We start from the raw sequence: 20,329 nt of genomic DNA, 5'->3' as shown, positions 1-20,329 counted from the left end.
CTAGTCATGCATGGAGTAGCTGTTTAAGGCGCCCACTGACTTTTGGCTATTTACATAGAAAGTGCTTTGGCTCTTTCTGGAGTTTTCCCAGATCCAAGCAAATATTTGAAGTTTGGGGCAGCTGAAACTTTTAAACAGAGTGAGCAAGCATATAATTAGGCTTGGGTTTCTCTTATGGCTTGTTTCAAGATGTTCCAAAGATCTGTAAGTAATTATGATATGTTTGTATGTGCATTTGTGGCAACATGGGTGTCTCATGAATACATTTTTTTTTTAATGTACCACAAATGGAAATACAAATTGCTGATTCAATGAAATACTCTGGAAAGCAAATATCCTAAAGTATAACAAAAAGATGATGATGTTGAATGTTTTAACAGTAAGTACATGGATAAATCTGTGGTTTATACAAAATAATTGCTGATTAATATCATCACACTGTGATGGTTATATAGGTTTGGGCTTGGAGGTGAAAAAGGAGACAATGTCAACATTGTTGAGGGGAGGGCTACTATATCATATAAGGAGGTGTATCCTCCAGGGAAGGGACTTAGAGAAATGGTTAAAATATTATGTCTACTTGTGGTTGTTAGGAAAAATGGCCCCTGGCTGTTAGCTCCTGCCCATTATACATACTGTAACTCCTGCGGCTACCTCTTACAGCCCAAACCAGGCATTCCAGGCAGCTCCCAGAATCTTTTTTTCTTTTTTTTAAAGATATTCCATTATCACTTAATTTGAATGCCAATGGCAAGGAATCCAACAGGGAGGTCATCAAACATTGCATTTATTCTTAAACTCTCCTGTGCTATTGTCTGTATAAACAACTCCTTGATCTTTTCCTATGAACAGTGGCAGGGAATCTGAACTAAAAGCCAAAAGATTGTATATAATTTGTTTTGTCCCTTCTTTTTCCCATATGGTATCAATGGAAGAGTAAGAAAAAGTGTAAACGAACAGATTCAGGAAGCATTTGGGAATTCGGTTTTTAAAAAAAGGGACTCATGGAATTCCCTGGTTGGGGAACTAAGATCCCACATGCTGCATGGTGCAGCCAAGACAAACAAACAAATCAATAAATTAAAAGGGACTCATGGACTTCCCTGGCAGCCAAGCAGTTAAGATTTTGTGTTTCCACTGCAGGGAGCCTGGTTTCAATACCTGACCTGGGAACTAGGATCCTGCATGATGCACAGTGTGACCTAATCAATTAATTAAAAAGAGACTTAGCAGCCCATCCCTCTGGCCAACAGAGGGGAGAGATTAACTTTCTGCCATTTGTTCCTCTGATGCGTCTTTATTTCCTATGGCCTTAAAGAGTTATAAGCTGGACATCATAAAGGCATTCCTTTTTTTTTTTTTTTTTTTAATATTGATTGGAATAGAGTTGATTTACAATGTTGTGTTAGTTTCAGATGTACAACAAAGTGAATCAGTTACACATGTACATATATCCACTCTTTTTTAGATTCTGTTCCCATATAGGCCATTACAGAGTACTGAGTACTGAGTAGAGTTCCTTGTACTATATATATGGTGGTGGTGTTTTTATTGTTCAGTTGCTAAGTTGTGTCTGACTCTTTTGTGATCTCATGGACTGTAGCCTGCCAGGCTCCTCTGTTCATGGAATTCTCTGGGCAAAAATATTGGAGTGGGTTGCCATTTCCTTCTCCAGGGGATCTCCTTGGACCAGAGATCAAACCCATGTCTCCTGCATTGGCAGGCAGATTCTTTACCATTGTGCCACCAGGGAAGCCCACTATATAGCAGGCATTCTTTTTTATTTAACTTGTCCTTTCCTTTTCTGATATCTCTTGCTTAGGGTGTAACAGCAATAGAACTTGATAAAATTGCCATATCAAAAAAGCAGATGCATAGATATGGTCAAGTAACACTGTAACCACCACAACACACTGCTTAGTAAGAGAAATGCAGGGGAAGGTATATCTAGTTCAGAAATGAGACTTGCCAATAAGCCTGAGGTTTTATGTGTCTATTGTGGACACATGACATCAGCCTGGGTTTCACCAACGAGTGGCTGATTTAAGCCCTGATGAGGATTGAGATCATATATGCCTCTTATATATTTAGGACCCACTTAGGCCATTTCTTTTCCCTATAGTTAGAATTTATATGCTCTTCTTCACTTTGTCCATGGCTACTCTGTGCTCATATTTTTTGTTTGCTTCACACATATGAGTGTTTGAGTCTTCTACTCCATTTGTTTTGTATTCTCTATTTGAATATTTTCAAACAAAAAAGCAAATGCATGTTATGTTTCATTAGAAAATGTGTAGGAAGTATATAATTATTTTACTATAATGTAAATGCATGGAATATACTTTCCTATCTTTATTGCTGGCCTTATTTTCCAAGTTTGTCCTATGAGCATTTTAAAATACAAGTTGGATTATATGAATGTGTATGTTATCATTAAATAAAAGGGCTGAAGTTTAGAAAATGAACATCTTTTTACTATCTTTTTATTATGCTTAAGTGAATAACTGTAGTCAGTATTTATTTATTCAGCATGTATTTTTGATAGCCTAAAATAGTCTTTTGATGAAGACAATAAATGGTAAAGAAATATATAATTATAAATTGCTGTGTATGTTCTAAAGAAAAATTAAAAGGTTATAATTACAGAGAAAAATCTGTTGGTTTAGTATAAGTGCGGAGAAGGCAATGGCAACCCACTCCAGTACTCGTGCCTGGAAAATCCATGGACGGAGGAGCATGGTGGGCTTCAGTTCATGGTGTCGCCAAGAGTTGGACATGACTGAGCGACTTCACTTTCACTTTTCCTTTCATGCTTTGGAGAAGGAAATGGCAACCCACTCCATTGTTCTTGCCTGGAGAATCCCAGGGATGTGAGAGCCTGCTGGGCTTCCATCTATGGGGTTGCACATGACTGAAGTGACTTAGCAGCAGCAGGTTAAAAGGTACATCAGGGAAGGCATCTAAGGAGGTAACATTTGGTCTGAGAAAAGAAGTAAGCCACACAGAGAGAAGGGAAAAGACATTTTAGTTTTAATTAAAACAGCTAGGAATATAAATATTTAAGTTTTGTGCTCTGTTACCTACCATGGCTAAATAAGATTCAGAATCGTTGCATCACCTGGTCCCTTGTCCCCTTCACTATCCCAAACATCATTTGGAATTTGTCCAGATGGAATTCAGACATAGTTCTTGTATTAGATAAGACTTAGCAAGTTGCCTTCCCAATCAGATGATTACCTTCAAATCTGGAATCTGCCTCTTAACTGTCCCTTACATAGGAAAATTATGTGAGACCTTTTCACTGGTAATGTTGCCAGGGAAAAAATCTGGGCTTCTATTTCAAGAACTGAGGTTTTAATAGAGACAATTGCCCACCCCATAATGGTCATGCTGGTTATTGGGGCAGGTAGGGAAAGGGGAGTGAGGGACGGAATAATAATTCTCTTTTCATATAGAATATGAGATATATTATATTTTAAAGGCATAATAAAAAAACAGTGCCAAAATATGACTGATTATGTGGCTATCCCCAGGCAAAAACTCAAAATGAAAGCATTTAGGTCAGAAGACTTTTAATTAACTTGCTAATTAGTTAATTAATTTTCACTTTACTGTATATTTCCCATTATGAGCCAATAACAGTGGTGTCATATTTTATTCATAATCAATTGACTGATCAAGGTAAATTTTACTTATCTTAGTAAAAATCCTAATGTGTTAGGCTTTATATTGTTGAAATATTGAAGGCTAAGGATGACAATTGGCCTTCATTTCAATTACTCTTTTATTTAATTTTTTCAAAGGGAATTATATAGTTTCAAACAGTAAATGCAATTTCTTCTCTGTGTGAACATAGGTTTCTGGCCCTCTATATGCTTGGAGAGGGTGGCTTGTCTTGATGACACTGACCCCATAGGCAGTAGTCTCAGGGTCTCATGTTTCCTTGGCAACTGGGGGTCATTGAATTTTATGTTTTGTGGGGAAATTTGCAAAGGAATCCCAATTTGATATCTTAAAGATTGAATTCTATTACAAGGATCTGTCGACACAATTTGTATCTACTGAGAACTGTTATAGGACTAGCACCATTATGGGTGCAGTGGGAGACACAAGGACATACTTTGACCCTTGCTGGCCTAGAAAGAACAGATAAAAAGATCAAAACCTCATTTTTAGGAGTATGTGCCTAAAGTTCCAAAGACCTCAAAAAATCTGGCATTCTCAATCTCAACAAACCAAATATTCACTTATATTTTTTTTTCTTACACAATCTATAATTTTCCCACTGACATGGAGAGAATGCAAATGATAATTATTTTAAGGCCACTGGTGGTGAAAAGGGAGAATTTAGATACCTGTTGTGACTACTCTCTGCTAAGTATACATAGCTTTAGATATAGACCAGTTACTTAGAGCTCCAAAATCCTGAGAAAAAAATTCACAGCAGCTATTTTAATCAGGCTATATGAACTGAGGCTATTTTGAGAACAACATAGTCAATCCTGTGTTATAAGTTACTCATAGTTCTACCATAAAACTACCACTGACTAGAAAATAAAGCAAGCCTTGCTGTCACCAGGGCTTCCCTGGTGGCTCAGATAGTAAAGAGTCTGCCTGCATTGTGGGAGACCTAGGTTTGATCCCTGGGTGGGGAAGATCCCCTGAAGAAGGGCATGGGAACCCACTCCAGTATTCTTGCCTGGAGAATTCCAGGCAAGAATTCCAGCTCTTCTACAGAAGAGCTTGCAGGGCTACAGTTTATGGGGTCACAAAGAGTCAGACATGACTGACTAACACTTTCACTTTCAAATAAGAAAGTTAGGGAGACTCACTTCTAACACTGTTACCTGAAGATTGGGTCCCTGTTGATGTCTATGGGAAGTCAATTTCAATGTGGAATATAGCAGCAAAATCCAGCCACATGATTTTCAGTAGCTGTGAGCTCAGGTACTTGCAACTGAGAGGAGGAGAAACCACAGGAAACTATTGCAAAGTCATATGAAACAGTCTGATAAATGTCAACTTTAATATAATGTGTTAAAATATGTCCTCCAGAATAAAGATGTTAGGAGAATATTCCAAATGTCTTGCTCTTCAAATTAATGTCTGGTTGTACTGAATACCTATTGAAATCACACACACTTGTTACACATTATTTTTTATTTAAAGATTTTATTTATGCAACTTTGCTCTGTAACCCAAATATTTGTTAATTAGATAGCCCTTATCCACCAAATGAAGGGGGTCTGACTTTTCCAGATCACCCCATAACAGCCCCGTCCTTGGATAAGGACAGACTTCTTCCAGAGCATTTGGACAGAAGACTGTGTCCAACCTGACCCCAAGTAGGGCTTGCTGCAACCTGCCCCTCACTTGATGTGAGGTACCTCATGGCCATTCTTGTACTCACTATGCTCTTTGCTATGGTTTCTGCCAAGAACTACTGTTGTCCCTTCAATAGTATATTTGCCACTGTACTAACTTCTAACATTGGGTTTTAATGTGTTACATAATTACTGGAAATTTGAGGGGTAACCATAGGAAATTATAACATTGAGAGTAGAGACTAGACCCATGAAATGAAATGTTAAGATGACTTTTCTGGAGTCTAAGGATTGAAGATGAAAGAAACTTAACCATATCCTAGTGTTTCTCTCTTGGGAACATTCTGGTTTATGACTTTGTTTTTTTGTAGTTGCCCTAAGAGTCTGCTTTCTTTTCTTGCAGGGCAAAAATGTACCTTCTTAGGAAAATTTTACCCGCTGATTATCCTCTTCTACCAGGATAGTACTCAATGCCAGTCTATGTGCAATATTTGAATTCTGGAATAAGGAAAAGAGTCTGTGGGGTTGGGTAGGAGTGTGAGCAAAAGTGAAGATTTGACACATTTCTCCATAGAAATCCACCATTTAGAATGGGTTTCAGGCTTCTTGATAATTAATTCACTGATCAATGCAAGAAATAGAGGAGAACAATAGGATGGGAAAGACTAGAGGGTCTCTTTGAGAAAATTAGTGATACCACGGGAACATTTCATGCAAAGACGGGCACAATAAAGGATAGAAACAGTACAGACCTAACAGAAGCAGACAATATTAAGAAGAGGTGCAACACAGAAGAATTATACAAAAAATATCTTCATGACCCAGATAACCATGATGGTGTGATTACTCACCTAGAGCCAGACATCCTGGAATGCGAAGTCAAGTGGGGCTTAAGAAGCATCACTATGAACAAAACTAGTGGAGGTGATGGAATTCCAGTTGAGCCATTCCAAATCCTGAAAGATGATGCTGTGAAAGTGCTGCACTCAATATGCCAGCAAATTTGGAAAACTCAGCAGTGGCCACAGGACCGGAAAATGTCAGTTTTCATTCCAATCCCAAAGAAAGGCAATGCCAAAGAATGTTCAAACTACCACACAATTGCACTCATCTCACACATCAGCAAACTAATGCTCAAAATTCTCCAAGCCAGGCTTCAACAGTACATGAACCATGAATGTCCAGATGTTCAAGCTGGATTTAGAAAAGGCACAGAAACCAGAGATCAAATTGCCAACATCTGTTGGATCATCGAAAAAGCAAGAGAATTTCAGAAAAACATCTACTACTGCTTTACTGGCTATGCCAAAGCCTTTGACTATATGGTTCATGACAAACTGTGGAAAATTCTTCAAGAGATGGGAATACCGTGCCATCTGACCTGCCCCCTGAGAAATCTGTATGCAGGTCAAGAAGCAACAGTTAGAAGCTGACATGAAATAACAGATTGGTTCCAAATTGGGAAAGGAGTATGTCAAGGCTGTATATTGTCACTCTGCTCATTTAATTGCTATGCAGAGTACATCATGTGAAATGTCAGGCTGGATGAAACACAAGCTGGAATCAAGATTGCCGGAGAAATATCAATAACCTCAGATATGCAGATGGCACCACCCTTATGGCAGAAAGTGAAGAACTAAAGAGCCTCTTGATGAAAGTGAAAGAGGAGAGTAAAAAGGCTGGCTTAAAATTCAGCATTCAAAAAACTAAGATCATGGCATCTGATCCCATCACTTCATGGAAAATAGATGGGAAAACAATGGAAACAGTGACAGACTTTATTTTCTTGGGCTCCAAAATCACTGCAGGTCATGACTGCAGCCATGAAATTAAAAGACGCTAGCTCTTTGGAAGAAAAATTATGACAAACCTAGACAGCATATTAAAAAGCAGAGACGTTATTTTCCCGACAAAGGTCAGTAGAGTCAAAACTATGGTTTGTCCAGTAGTCGTGTATGGATGTGAGAGCGGGACTATAAAGAAAGCTGAGTACCGCAGAACTGGTGATTTTGAGCTGTGGTGTTGGAGAAGAATCTTGAGATTCCCTCTTGGACTGCAAGGAGAACAAACTTGTCAAGGAAATCAGTCCTGAATATTCTTTGGAAGGACTGATGCTGAAGCTTAAATTTCAATACTTTGGCAAACTGGGAAGAACTGATTCAATGGAAAAGACCCTGATCTAGGAAAAATTGAAGGTGGGAGGAGAATGGGAAGGCAGAGGATGAGGTGGCTTTATGGCATCAATGACTTGATGGACATGAGTTTGAGCAAGTTCTGGGAGTTGGTGATGGACAGGGAAGCCCGGAGTGCTACAGTCCATGGGATCACAAATAGTCGGACATGACTGAGTGACTGAAATGGACTCAGGCCTCCTGCTCCTCTACCTGAATTCATCCAAGTTTGGTATCCTGACAGTTTCTCCTGCTGGTGGATAACTCTTGGGCAAAATGCACTCCAAGCACTCAAATACATGAATCAACAAGAAAAAACTATATGTCTCAAAGAGAAAATAGTTCAAATCAATTTAGGATAAATTATCATAATCATTTTTGAGAGCAGAAGCTTTTACATTACTAGGCAAAATTTTCTTTTGTCCATTTTTAATCTCATCCCTCCAGGCTCTGACTATGGGGCATGGTTTCTCATAAAAAGTGAAAGTGTTAGTTGCTCAGTCATGTCCAAGTCTTTGCAACCCTGTGGACTATATCCCACCAGGGTCCTCTGTCCATTGGATTCTCCAGGCAAGAATACTGTAGCTAGTGGCCATTCCCTCCTCCAGGGGATGTTCTTGACCCAGGGATCAAACCAGAGTCTCCTGCATTGCAGGCAGATTCTTTACCATCTGAGCCACCAGGAAAGTCCCAGTTTCTCATAAGGCATAGACAAATAAGTGTCTTAAATAGCAGCTTCCCTTCATTAACCCTAAATTAAATGTAGAGACATCTCAGTTATGTTCCAAATGCTGACTGGAAGCAAAAATTGTTTATTCCATATAATATAGGCCAATGACACTTCTTATGAGAAAGATAGGCCTTTTTTACAGGGCTCCAGGGTCTGGATTTACAGGGCTTAGGAAAATTTAGTTAGCTTTTGTTGACTCTGCCTGTTCCTTGAGACTGTCTTAGAAATATATGAAAAAATGAGGGACTATTCTTTAATTCCTCATTGGTGTCTGAAACCAGGATGCCAGGGTGCTCTGGCTAATTTGGACACTGGTTTTTTTTTTCCACACAAAGTCATTTGGAGGGATTCAAATCAATATAGACCACCAAGAAACTTCCAAAATGGGGATGTTTTCATAATCAATGAACAATTCATGTAATATTTGAGGCATCTTTAGCTTCCTTTTGGTATATTTCTATATGTAACTCAAGATCATACAACCTTGCCTTCATCTGTGGCTACAAATAAGACTTATGTAAATCCATGTACACATACAGGTTATGTACACATATGTTATAATGGCCCTTGACTCCACCACTCCTCAGGCAAGACATTTTATCTTTCAGGATAAACCCTGGGCTTCCCCACTGGCTCAGCAGTAAAGAATTTGCCTGCAATGCAGGAGATCCACATTTGATCCCTGGGTCAGGAAATCCCCTGGAGAAGGGAATGGCAACCCACTCCAGTATTCTTGCCTGGAGAATCTCATGGACTGAGCAGCCTGGTGGGCTACAGTCCATGGGGTCACAAAGACACAGACAAAACTGAAGCAACTGAGCATGCACAAACCTGTTATATCATGAAATCCCCCAAAAGGCTCCCAAGAGTCTTCCCCAACACCACAGTTCAAAAGCATCAATTCTTGGGCACTCAGCTTTCCTTATAGTTCAACTCTCATATCCATACATGACTACTGGAAAAACCATAGCTTTGACTAGATGGACATTTGTTGGCAAAGTAATGTCTCTGTTTTTAATATGGTGTCAAAGGTTTGTCAAAGCTTTTCTTCCAAAGAGCAAGCATCTTTTAATTTCATGGCTGCAGTCACCGTCTGCAGTGATTTTGGAGTCCTAGCAAATAAAGTCTGTCACTATATCTATTGTTTCCTCATTTATTTGCCATGAAGTGATGGGACTAGATGGCATGATCTTAGGACTTTGAATCTTGAGTTTTAAGCAAACTTTTTCACTCTCCTCTTTCACTTTCTTCAAGAGACTCTTTAGTTCTTCTTCACTTTCTGCCATAAGGGTGGTGTCGTCTGCATATATGAGGTTATTGATATTTCTCCTGGCAATTTTGATTCCAGCTTGTGCTTCATCCAGCCTGGCATTTCACTCCAGTATTCTTGGGTTTCTCTTGTGACTCAGCTGGTAAAGAATCTGCCTGCAATGTGGGAGACCTGGGTTTGATCCCTGGGTTGGGAAGATACTCTGGAAAAGGGAAAGGCTACCCACTCCAGTATTCTTGCCTGGAGAATTCCATGGACTAAGTCCATGGGTTTGCAAAGAGTTGAACTTAACTGAGTGACTTTCACTTTCACTCAGCATATACGTTAAACAAGCAGGATGACAATATACAGCCTTGATGCACTTCTTTCCCAATTTGGAATTATACCATTGTTCCATGTCCCATTCTAACTGTTGCTTCTTGCCTTGCATCCAGATTTCTCAGGAGGCAGGTAAGGTGCTCTGATATTCCCATCTCTAAGAATTTTCCACAGTTTGTTGTGATCCACACAGTCAAAGGCTTTAGTGTAATCAATAAAGCAGAGGCAGATGTTTTTCTGGAACTCTCTTGCTTTTTTGATGATCTAATGGATGTTGGCAATTTGATCTCTGGCTCCTCTGTCTTTCCTAATTCCAGCTTGAACATCTGGAATTTCTCAGTTCACGTACTGTTGAAGCCTGGCTTGGAGATTTTGAGCATTACTTTGCTAGTGTGTGAGGAGTGCAATCGTGCAGTAGTTTGAGCATTCACTGACATTGCTTTTCTTTGGGATTGGAATGAAAACTGATCTTTTCTGGTCCTGTGGCCACTGCTGAGTTTTCCAAATTTGCTGGCATATTGAGTGCAGGACTTAAACAGCAGTAACTTTTAAGATGCATCGTGGTTTCAAATTATTACTGGTCAATTCTACCCAAATAGGAGAGGTCTAGGATTAGTACAATGGAAGAAGTTCCTATTTAATCACATGGGCTGCAGTCACAGGAATAAGTTCCATGTCCTCATGGAAAAGTGAGCACACATTTTACACTGATGTTAGGGGCTGTGTTTACATTTGCCCTCCCAAGCCAGAAAGGCACACTGGCAGGATCTAAGCATATAAGCTCAACCAGTTGAACTTGTTAGGCACGGTTTAACCATTGTCTTCGAGAATTGTGAATAACAATTCTAATTAACACTGGCTACAAAACAAGGTAAGATTTCTGGTTCAAATCTGTCTCTTGGATTCTTTTATTTCATTTGCAAAATAATTTTTTATCTGGCCCAGTACTTTTTTCTCTGATCCCGACTTCCTAGAACTGACAAACTGTCTTTCTTTCTTCCCCATAACCTAATGTTATTTATGTTTACTGGGGCCTCTCAATATACAGCCTTGACGTACTCCTTTTCCTATTTGGAACCAGTCTGTTGTTGCATGTCCAGTTCTAACTGTTGCTTCCTGACCTGCATACAAATTTCTCAAGAGGCAGATCAGGTGGTCTGGTATTCCCATCTCTTTCAGATTTTTCCACAGTTTATTGTGATCCATATAGTCAAAGGCTTTGGCATAGTCAATAAAGCAGAAATAGATGTGTTTTTCTGGAACTCTCTTGCTTTTTCTATGATCCAGCGAATGTTGGCAATTTGATCTCTGGTTCCTCTGCCTTTTCCAAAACCAGCTTGAACATCAGGAAGTTCATGGTTCACGTATTGCTGAAGCCTGGCTTGGAAATTTTGAGCATTACTTTACTAGCGTGTGAGATGAGTGCAATTGTGTGGTAGTTTGAGCATTCTTTGGCATTGCCTTTCTTTGGGATTGGAATGAAAACTGACCTTTTCCAGTCCTGTGGCCACTGCTGAGTTCTCCAAATTTGCTGGCATATTGAGTGCAGCACTTTCACAGCATCATCTTTCAGGATTTGGGATAGCTCACCTGGAATTCTATCACCTCCACTAGCTTTGTTTGTAGTGATGCTTTCTAAGACCCACTTGACTTCACATTCCAGATGTCTGGCTCTAGGTCAGTGATCACACCATCGTGATTATCTGGTTTGTGAAGATCTTTTTTGTACAGTTCTTCTGTGTATTCTTGCCATCTCTTCTTAATATCTTTTGCTTCTGTTAGGTCCATACCATTTCTGTCCTTTATCGAGCCCATCTTTGCATGAAATGTTCCTTTGGTATCTCTGATTTTCTTGAAGAGATCTCTAGTCTTTCCCATTCTGTTGTTTTCCTCTATTTCTTTGCACTGATCGCTGAGGAAGGCTTTCTTATCTCTTCTTGCTATTCTTTGGAACTCTGCATTCAGATGTTTATATCTTTCCTTTTTGCCTTTGCTTTTCACTTCTCTTCTTTTCACAGCTATTTGTAAGGCCTCCCCAGATAGCCATTTTGCTTTTTTGCATTTCTTTTCCATGGGGATGATCTTGATCCCTGTCTCCTGTACAATGTCAGGAACCTCATTCCAATAGTTCATCAGGCACTCTATCTATCACATCTAGGCCTTTAAATCTATTTCTCACTTCCACTGTATAATCATAAGGGATTTGATTTAGGTCATACCTGAATGGTCTAGTGGTTTTCCCTACTTTCTTCAATTTAAGTCTGAATTTGGCAATAAGGAGTTCATGGTCTGAGCCACAGTCAGATCCTGATCTTGTTTTTGCTGACTGTATAGAGTTTCTCCATCTTTGGCTGCAAAGAATATAATCAATCTGATTTCGGTGTTGACCATCTAGTGATGTCCATGTGTAGAGTCTTCTCTTATGTTGTTGGAAGAGGGTGTTTGTTATGACAAGTGCGTTTTCTTGGCAAAACTCTATTAGTCTTTGCCCTGCTTCATTCCATATTCCAAGGCCAAATTTGCCTGTTACTCCAGATGTTTCTTGACTTCCTACTTTTGCTTTCCAGTCCCCTATAATGAAAAGGACATCTTTTTTGGGTGTTAGTTCTAAAAGGTCTTGGAGGTTCATAGAACCACTCAACTTTAGCTTCTTCAGCGTTACTGGTTGGGGCATAGACTTGGATTACTGTGATATTGAATGGTTTGCCTTGGAAACGAACGGAGATCATTCTGTCGTTTTTGAGATTGCATCCAAGTACTGCATTTTGGACTCTTATTGACCATGATGGCCACTCCATTTCTTCTGAGGGATTCCTGCCTGCAGTAGTAGATATAATGGTCATCTGAGTTAAATTCACCCATTCCAGTCCATTTCAGTTCGCTGATTCCTAGAATGTCGACATTCACTCTTGCCATCTCTTGTTTGACCACTTCCAATTTGCCTTGATTCATGGACCTGACATTCCAGGTTCCTATGCAATATTGCTCTTTATGGCATCAGACCTTGCTTCTATCACCAGTCACATCCACAGCTGGGTATTGTTTTTGCTTTGGCTCCATCCCTTAATTCTTTCTGGAGTTATTTCTCCACTGATCTCCAGTAGCATATTGGGCACCTACTGACCTGGGGAGTTTCTCTTTCAGTATCCTATCATTTTGCCTTTTCATACTGTTCATGGGGTTCTCAAGGCAAGAATACTGAAGTGGTTTGCCATTCCCTTCTCCAGTGGACCACATTCTCTCAGAATAACAGACTGGTTCCAAATAGGAAAAAGAGTACGTCAAGGCTGTATATTGTCACCCTGTTTATTTAACTTCTATGCAGAGTACATCATGAGAAACTCTGGGCTGGAAGAAACACAAGTTGGAATCAAGATTGCCGGGAGAAATATCAATAACCTCAGATATGCAAATGACACCACCCTTATGGCAGAAAGGGAAGAAGAACTAAAAAGCCTCTTGATGCAGGTGAAAAGGGGAGTGAAAAAGTTGGCTTAAAGCTCAACATTCAGAAAACGAAGATCATGGCATCTGGTCCCATCACTTCATGGGAAATAGACGGGGAAACAGTGGAAACAGTGTCAGACTTTATTTTTCTGGGCTCCAAAATCACTGCAGATGGTGACTGCAGCCATGAAATTAAAAGACGCTTACTCCCGGAGTTCACTCAGACTCATGTCCATCGAGTCAGTGATGCCATCCAGCCATCCCATCCTCTGTCGTCCCCTTCTTCTCCTGCCCCCAATCCCTCCCAGCATCAGAGTCTTTTCCAATGAGTCAACTCTTCGCATGAGGTGGCCAAAGTACTGGAGTTTCAGCTTTAGCATCATTCCTTCCAAAGAAATCCCAGGGCTGATCTTCAGAATGGACTGGTTGGATCTCCTTGCAGTCCAAGGGACTCTCAAGAGTCTTCTCCAACACCACAGTTCAAAAGCATCAATTCTTTGGCGCTCAGCCTTCTTCACAGTCCAACTCTCACATCCATACATGACCACAGGAAACCATATCCTTGACTAGACGGACCTTTGTTGGGAAAGTAATGTCTCTGCTTTTGAACATGCTATCTAGGTTTGGTCATAACTTTTCTTCCAAGGAGTAAGCGTCTTTTAATTTCACAGCTGCAGTTACCATCTGCAGTGATTTTGGAGCCCAGAAAAATAAAGTCTGACACTGTTTCCACTGTTTCCCCATTTATTTCCCATGAAGTGATGGGACCAGATGCCATGATCTTCGTTTTCTGAATGTTGAGCTTTAAGCCAACTTTTTCACTCACCACTTTCACTTTCATCAAGAGGCTTCTTAGTTCATCTTCACTTTCTGCCATAAAGGTGGTGTCATCTGCATATCTGAGATTATTGATATTTCTCCCAGCAATTTTGATTCCAGCTTGTGTTTCTTCCAGTCCAGCATTTCTCATGATGTACTCTGCATAGAAGTTAATAAACAGGGTGACAATATACAGCCTTAACATACTCCTTTTCCTATTTGGAACCAGTCTGTTGTTGCATGTCCAGTCCTAACTGTTGCTTCCTGACCTGCATATAGGTTTCTCAAGAGGCAGATCAGGTGGTCTGGTATTCCCATCTCTTTCAGAATTTTCCACAGTTTATTGTGATCCCCACAGTCAAAGGCTTTTGCATAGTCAATAAAGCAGAAATAGATGTTTTTCTGGAACTCTCTTGCTTTTTCCATGATCCAGTGGATGTTGGCAATTTGATCTCTGGTTCCTCTGCTTTTTCTAAAACCAGCTTGTACATCAGGAAGTTCACGGTTCACATATTGCTGAAGCCTGGCTTGGAGAATTTTGAGCATTATTTTTCTTGCATGTGAGATTTACATAGGACCATTTACAGATAAAAATACTTGTCTAAATCTACTTTCACAACAAAAATGTTCAAATCTTGTTTATGCAATGTGAGGAAATAATTAGACAAGTGTTTAAGGCATGCTTATTTAAAAGCTTATAATACGAAACACTAGGAATAGTTAAATTGTTCAACAGTATATTCTTTGGTTCAGTAAGTCATGGCACTTCCAAACATAGGGATAGCTTGTATCAATTAAGATGCGAGCACAGATTCTATCTTCATTGCTATGCAAATATGTTCACCATGGTCTTCCGTTATGGCTCAGCAGTAAAGAATCCAACTGCAATGCAGAAGATACAGGTGACACAAGTTCAGTCCTGGGTCAGGAAGATCCCCTGCAGGAGGAAATGGCAACCCACTCCAGTATTCTTGCCTGGAAAATTCCATGGAAATCTACAGTCCATGGGGTTGCAAAGACTTGGACATGACTGAGCCAATGAGCAGGATTTTCACAATATTTGTATGTAATAGAGGTAGGCCACACAGCAGCATTGAAAGCACAATTCATCTAAAACTGTAAAATTATATAACACACACAGATGGGCCCAAAGAAATTATTTTGATAGTGAGTGTCTGGAATAGTGAGATTAAAGATAATTATCTTTTTTTCTTTCTTATTTTCTTCAGTGTGTGTACTGTACACTGTTACATACAATGACAATATATTTATTTTTCATTAGAAAATGACTGAACTTAAGAATAAAAAAAAAGAAGAATGTATCCATGAGAAGCCAAAGGTTAAAATGGTAGCTGGGTATTTTGTCCTATTGTCAGAGCATTTGACTAATATTTTCAAAATATATTGTATTATGGAAGCAAATAATTTGTTTATTTTTACTGTTTTTCCCTCCCTTGGGAGCACTAGGGCTATTAACAAATGGCTCAGAAGGCTATAAGCCTGAATTGTTCATTAAACAAGGGTACTTGACAAACCACCATAAAATGGAAGTAATTAAAAGATTCATAGAATTTGTTCTGAAAAGGACCTAAAGAGGTTTAGTTCAGCTTCCTCATTTTATGGAGCGAGATGCTGAGACCAAAATAGGGTACTTGATTTACTAAAAATAATACAAGTAATAGAAACAGAGATAAAACTAAAATTCAGGATTCATCTTTTTTTTTTTAATTTACAGTCTGGACTCTTTTCACCATGTCACGGTTATTAAATATTGTAAAATGCAGAAGAAGAAGAGAAAAACCTATTTCTTAATTTTTTATTTCTACTTTAAAATGTTCCAGAAGTGGGTGAAATATAATTCACCAAGCAATGACAACTTTATATCAATTTTATGACTTAAAAAAATCTAATCCCAGCTAACAAAAGCATTAGGAAAAAATCATGTAGAAATGTATAATCTTCTTAGAAATTAATGATGTCAAGAAATGTTTCTCTATCTATCTATATATATATATATCTTTTCACAAATGCACACAGAATTACATGTTAATAAATCCAAGAACTCTATTCTGAGTTTAAGGTAAAAATATCCACAGGACCCATAGTTTGTGTGGTTGTAAAGAAAAGGAGGACCAAGGCCATGTCTCTTGGGCATATAATGATGGATAATAGATTACAAGGGATCTTGCTTCCTTCAAAGTCACATTAGATGCCTAATGTCAATCTCAGTCTTCTAGGGTCCTTCCTCCCTGAAAAGAAACACATATCCATGCTTACATTGCCTTTCTTCTAATTAATTTGTTTTGAAATTCTGTTTCCTAAACTCTTTGCTCAAGCTATGAAGTATTTAATCCATTTTATCTTTATCAGCCTCCAAAATTATGTTTACATGATCTTTAAAGGAATGCGATCTCAGTTTCTACAATACAGGATATCTTGGATGCTAAAAGATATCTTTTAACCCTTCTAAAAGGTATTCAAAAGAGTGAATCAAACTGGAGGAGCAGAACCGAGGATATCATGTCTTGCTCTATGTTCTGAGGAAGAACAGAAATGAGGTTGGCCATGGTTTGTCTGTCTTTTGATTATCATCACATTGATCAAATTAAACACATTAAGTTTTATGGAGAGGTTATCCCATAAAATTCTCCAGAAATTCCAGAGTAATTTCAAATCAATGAGAACCCAGCTCATGCCAAGAGTTGCTCAGACAGCTGTCATGTAGCTTCCCTGACCTAAAATGCCAGTTTCCAATATCCCGAGTCCTCAGTAGATGCTGCTGTTTCTTTCAGTTGCCAAATGTGCCCCAGAGAGGATGGCACTGGGTGAGAGAGGATGGCACTGGGGGTCCGCTCAGAGAGTCCAGCCATTGACTGAATCCCTGCTCAAGATACTGTGTGTATTCTAGATGTTATTTCCACCCAAAAACCCCTCAAACTTGCTGCTTGAATTACTCAGTGATCATAAAGTCTTATTTCTAATATTTTGTGCAATTGACACCCAGGGTAAGTTTTATTTTTACCCCAAATAAAATTCTGAGGAAACAGTTAAAGCAAATCCAACAAATTCTGTCTTTTCTGACAATTATAGCTTTTGAGATCTCTGATAATACTTGACTATTAAATTTGTTGAAAACACCATTAGTCAACATGTTTCTTTCTTCGGTTGATTTATATAAAATTTAAATTCTAGTTTAAGTTCTACCCCACATGAATTTAAAGCCTACAGTATTCTTTTTAGGAAAAAAACGTAAGTACTGAGAACTAACATCTGTATGAAGAAAGTCAAAACACACTAAATCCCCAGATCTCTGTGTTGCTGTTATTACATTTTATGTAATCTCTGAAAATGGGTTAAATTACGAGTACATTTTTATGGACTATTTATAAGGGTATAATTAAATTATGTTTCAAGCTATGGTTTGAGATAAGATATAAATTCATTAAAATGTATTATTTCTTATATTAAAGCCTAATTATGCAAATATATGTGCATATTCTCAATAGTTGTGTCACATTGGATAAGATACTTATGTTACTTGTGTAAAACCTACCTCCAAGACATAGATAGAATTACGTGAGTAGAACACTGTGTGCATATAGTAAGCATTCAATGTTAGTTGTTATGGGCTTCCCTGGTGCCTCAGAGGTTAAAGCATCTGCCTCCAATGCGGGAGATCCGCGTTCGATCCCTGGGTTGGGAAGACCCCCTGGAGAAGGAAATGGTAAACCACTCCAGTATTCTTGCCTGGAGAATCCCATGGACGGAGAAGCCTGCTAGGCTACAGTCAGTCCTCAGGGTCACAAAGAATCGGACACAACTTAGTGACTTCACTTTCACTACTAATATATTTTCATATATATATAGCTTAGCTTTGATCTTTTGAAAAATTATTATTTTTAAAAAGCAAAATACATGTACTATTAAACTTGAAATTGCAGTTAAATGTATATACCAAAAATTTTAAGAGAAATACTATTTCATTTTTAACATCTCTAGAAAGGGCATTCTTAGATATTCATTGATGTAGAAACTAGTTTTGTGGAATAGTTAAACACAGAGGACCATTATTACTGAATACTAACAGAACTGTGTGGGCAAAATGTCTGTTTATGCAAATGTAATATATTCATGAGCTTCCCTGGTTTCAGTGGTAAAAAATCCACCTGCCAATGCAGGAGACACAGGTTTCAATCGTGAGTTAGGAAGATGCCCTGGAGAAGGAAATGGCAACCCACTCCAGTTTCTTGCCTGGGAAATCCCATGACAGAGCAGCCTGGCTTGCTACAGTTGCTGGGGTAGCAAAAGAGATATAACTTAGCAACTAAAACAACAATTTATTATTATAGTTTTGCGAAATTGGCAAGATCATGAAGATGGCCAAAAAGATGAACTTCACATGAACTCTGTTAACTGTTTTCATGGAGAAGCTGCACTTCGGAGAGTCCCTGACTTTACAAAAAAGAAAGATAATTTGGAACAAATGTCTCTTAAATGGCAGTCTTGGGAAGATAGGAGAGAAACACAACATAAAGCAAAGGAGAAAAAATGTTTCTAGATCATTATGTGTTACTTGACCCGTATTGTAAAATCCATTCTAAAATTCCCTTCCCTGAGATACTAGCATAATCTCAGCATAGCCAGGAACATGTTCGTGTGTGTGTGTGTTTGAGAAGAAAAAGCTGGACTATATTAAACTTAGAAAAACTGTCTATACATTCTTCTTGAATTAGGCTGGTAAAGGACTAATGAAAGAATGTATCTTTATGGGTAGAGTGAGAGCAAATTTTTCGCCTCCCAGTGAGTGAGCCTTTACACAGAGCTGAGAAATTCAAAAGGTAAAAGTGAAATATCAACACGTGTTTTGCTACCTCCTGTCCTCCACATACCATATGTGTTTGGAAGTAATGGAATCAGCTTGATCCAAAGCCAGGAGTAATTGTTTCCTGTGAATCCAAGCAGGATCATACACTCTAATGGCAGAAACTGGAGAGAGCCATTTGACCTAAGTGAACTGTGTTCTTTTTTGTGCAGACCAAGGAGCAGATGTAGAAAAGAGATTCTAAGACAGAGAAGGTTATATCTTGGGACACCAGCATGTCCCTGAGAGTTGAATACAAGTCATTTGTTATAAGGATGTCAGTTGGATTTAGTCCTAACTTCTATCGCAACTTAGCCAGGAGTTCTGTGACTGGACTTCACAAACACAGTAACTAATCAAATCTTATAAAATGTGGTGCTAAAAGTCAATTACACTCTTGAATTTCAACCATAACATTGGCTCCTAACCAAATCTGTTGTGCTGCAATCAAGTTGACACTATTGCTTTTTTTTTTTTTAATGTTGTTGTTAAAGTATATAAACTTCAAATAATATCCAGAACAGTTAGTGTCCAAAGAGAGAAAGTTTTGTTATAAAATGGCTTTTTCTCCAGCAGCCCCAGAAATCAACTATACAGAGGGAAGTCTTGATAAGATGCAACCTTACAGAACTGTTACACAAACTAAATGGGATAAAGATGTAAAGGAATGTGATAAATTACAAATAGTATGAAATATATAATTTGCTTTACTATTTACGGAGTTAACATTATTTTCTTGCCCATTTAGGGTTCTCTATATAAATGCATTATTATTTAAGATATTACAGCATTCAAGATCCAGAAGTTGAGTGGTACTTTCCCTATTTCAGATTTTATAAAGCTGTGAAAACTGTAAATGATCAGATAATTAAAATCATTTCATAAGACTGTTCTATTTGGGAGAATGGCATTGAAACATGTGAAATATCATGTATGAAACGAGTTGCCAGTCCAGGTTCGATGCACAATACTGGATGCTTGGGGCTAGTGCACTGGGACGACCCAGAGGGATGGTATGGGGAAGGAGGAGGGAGGAGGGTTCAGAATGGGGAACACATATATACCTGTGGTGGATTCATTTTGATATTTGGCAAAACTAATACAATTATGTAAAGTTTAAAAATAAAATAAAATTAAAAAAAATTTTAAAAATAAAAAATAAATTAATAAATAAAATAATTCAGCTTGAAAAAAAATTAAAAAAAATCATTTCATTCTGATTTTTTTTATTAAAATGGTTTTTCTTTAAAAAAAAATCTACTGTAATTTATGCTGTGCTGTATGCTGTGCTAAGGTACTTCAGTTGTGTTTGACACTTCATGACCCCATGGACTGTAGCCCTCCAGGCTCCTCTGTCCATGGGATTCTCCAGGCAAGAATACAGGAGTG

The sequence above is a fragment of the Bubalus kerabau genome, chromosome 2 (genome assembly GCF_029407905.1).
Source record: "Bubalus kerabau isolate K-KA32 ecotype Philippines breed swamp buffalo chromosome 2, PCC_UOA_SB_1v2, whole genome shotgun sequence".
NCBI lineage: Eukaryota > Metazoa > Chordata > Mammalia > Artiodactyla > Bovidae > Bubalus > Bubalus kerabau.
The sequence above is the reverse complement of the archived record's forward strand: the minus strand, read 5'-3'. Positions refer to the sequence as shown.